Genomic DNA, 3,236 nt, shown 5'->3' on the forward strand with positions numbered 1-3,236 from the left:
GTACTTCAGTGTCATTGTATTTGCTGTTCTTTCTGTCAACGTTGCCGTCTCTTCTTCAGTCACTACTTAACCCTTCAAGCTTCGGCTCACGTGTTAACTCCTGAAAGCATATCCTGGCTCTCAGCTCACTTTTTCATCAGGCACTGTGATTTAGATGCCATTCCGCTAAGTGAGGATAGACGGACAGAGGCCAAGGGGCTCTAAGTTCTAGAAAGTCATTGACACAGAAGCCCCTGCTCCTCTCTGCTGTTCAGTGCTTGCTGTCCCGTTGCTTTAAAATTCCCTTTTGGAATCACTATCCCTGTAATATAGCATTTGTCAGTGATAACTGTTTTTTGGTTTCATTTTCCTAGTTTTCTGTCAGGACGCTTTGAGTTCTTTGAGAATAGATTATCTTGTTCTTTTCTGTACCTCAGCGAATATCACATTACCAAACTTATGGCATTCGGTACACGTTGAATTGATTTTCCAGGTTACTCATAGCAGAAGCTCTGGAGTGGCATCTTTGGGGATGCTTCCAACTCCCAGTCCTTTTCTCTTTGAAATATCCTTTATTTCAAGTTCTACCCCGTTTACTCATCCCACTCCAAAACCCTGTTCCCATGAATTTCTCACCAAGGACTCTAACCCGTGATCTCTTGCCCTTCTGTGGGCACTTACTGAACTTACAGTCTGCACTTCGGAATTTCACCATTTATTTTATATTGTATTCATAACCCTTTCAATGAGATTGTAGCGTTTTTGAGGTTAGGGGTTATATCTTATCCTTAATTTTTTTTAATTACTCATAACTTATTATAGTCTTAAGCACACAGTACATGTTCAGTAAATGCTGACTTAATTGACTTTACAGATTGATCTACTTCCTAGGGGAAGTCTTCTATACTAGCATAAGGAAAGTAAATGACTCCATCTAGTCTGAATATGCAGCTTCGAGGACTACCCTCCATTCATCCCTCATAGAATTTACATTTATTCTTTGGATAAACTGTCTTAATCTCACATAGCCTGTATTCATATTCTGATATCCCTTTGTCATTATCTGTGCCTTAGTATAAATATATACCTTATATTAATAGTTACTTAAAATTTTTTTTTGGCTGTGCTGGGTCTTCGTTGCTGCGTGAGCTTTTCTCTAATGTGGAGAGCAGCGGCCACTCTCTAGTAGCAATGCGCAGGCTTCTCATTTTGATAGCTTCTCTTGTTGCAGAGCTCAGGCTCTACGGCACATGAACTTCATTCAGTATTGGCGGGATCTTCCCAGATCAGGGATGGAACCCGTGTCCTCTGTGTTGGTAGGCAGATTGTTTACCACTGAGCCACCAGGGAAGTCCCAATAATTACTTTTAACTTTTTTTTTTTTTCCCCTTGCAGTTAAGTGTCTTGCATCATTCAAATGATGATGATGATTTCTAATAGCCAGCTTTGTTGACAACTTATTTGCAGTATGTCCATCATCACACTAAATACTTAACCATGTAAGATAGATAGTCCCACATTCACAAATGAAGAAATCAAGGCTTGAGGTTAAGTAATGTTCCTCAGTCACATAGTCAGCTAGTGGCAGAGCTGGAACTCAGAAGCAGATGGCCCAGAGTATTCTTAACTACTGTATGGCTAACCTGCAAATAGAATGTTAATTATGATATCTAATTTCCCCCTCTCCCTCCCGTCATTGATCTCTTGTTTGAATCTTTCTGATATTTTCTCTCACTGTGATTTATCTCTGATATTCTTTTCCTCTGCTAGTGATAGATAAGTGAGGGCTGGTCCCAGAAGGTAGAGGATATGGGAGGTAGATGTTTGAGGATTAACTTAGTTAATCCTCCAGAGGGAGAAAGGGGTTCCTTTGGTTGGGTTGGTTTAGATAGTGTGGCAGAAAGGCCTCAACCAGTTTGTCCCTATAGAGCTTAACCTAGTAAACGCATAAAACACATCAAATTTGGGAAATTAAGAAAACAGTAAACAACTAATCAAAAGAAACTAAGTTTGGATCAAAGCGAGATGTAGATAGTGTTTGTGGGACTTGAGAAGGGAGTAGATTAGGGAAGGTAATTCTAGGTCAGACAGAAGTATCACGGCACTAAGGACCCCATATTGAGCTTTTTGCATTGGGCGTAGGAGTTGTGTCTTCTCACTTCTCCCTGGAAAAGCTACTTTTTTTCAAATGCTCCACTGTTCATTACCTCTTGAACCATTACTTAAAATCCTTCCTAATTCTCCCTTTCATTGTCTGTCTCTTGTTTCCAGTTTTTTAGAATGAGTGGCTAGGGAGAACACACAGACATGCATACCTCAGCCCTAGCATCAGCAGTGAGGACCTTGGCCTTGGTTGCTGTGCTCTGTGTGCTCTCACTAGCTTTTTAGGTCCACTCTCTGTCTATTCCTCCCTGTTCTTTCAGCATCACACGGTTTCCCTTGCCCCCTGGCTTCTCATTAGAATAGGCCAGTGGCAGACATTAGCAGAACTTTGGGAGTGGCATGAGTTCCTCTACCTAAGGCCAAGGCTCCTGCTGAAATTATAGCCCTGTCCCTTGGCTACAACTCTCCACAGGTTTCAGTGACAGTCCCTTCAGATTTACGACTAGTAAAGACTTCCTTAGAGAAGCGCATGGCAACCCATTCCAGTATTCTTACCTAGAGAATCCCATGGACAGAGAAGCCTGGCGGAGTCCATAGGGTCAAAAAGAGACATGATTGACACGACTTAGCAGGCACACACTTGGTAGGAACAAAGTCTCCCTGCTGTTCCAAGTCCCTGGGTGCTTCACCAGCCCTGAACCTCCCCATACCTCTGCAGATAATCTCTTCATTAAATCATGTCCAGTTAGCCCTTTGAGAATAAGCATCTGCTTCCTACCGGTGCCTTAATTCAATCCCCTTCTTTTTTTGTCTGGATCTTGCTTATATTTCCTGCTTTGTAATTTCTTTTGAGTCTATCCCTAATTCTTTTTGTGCTCAGCATCCTGCATCTCAGTCCAGACTTCAACAGCTCAATTTGATAACAGTATTGACACTTGTATTACACTAGGATCTGTGGCAGTTACCTTTTCCCTAAGGTTTTGCAAGTCTCTAACTGGTTTAGTGTCTCCTGGTTCTCAATTCTGCAGCCAGATTGTTATTCATAAGCAGTATTTTAATTAGATGCTTTCTTTTCTCAAACATCTTCAATAGCTCCCAAGCCTGTAGAAAAAAATAGTAAACTATTTAACCTGATATTAAATCCTTCCATTATC

Source organism: Bison bison, unplaced genomic scaffold (assembly GCF_000754665.1).
Source record: "Bison bison bison isolate TAMUID 2011002044 unplaced genomic scaffold, Bison_UMD1.0 scf7180017864240, whole genome shotgun sequence".
NCBI lineage: Eukaryota > Metazoa > Chordata > Mammalia > Artiodactyla > Bovidae > Bison > Bison bison.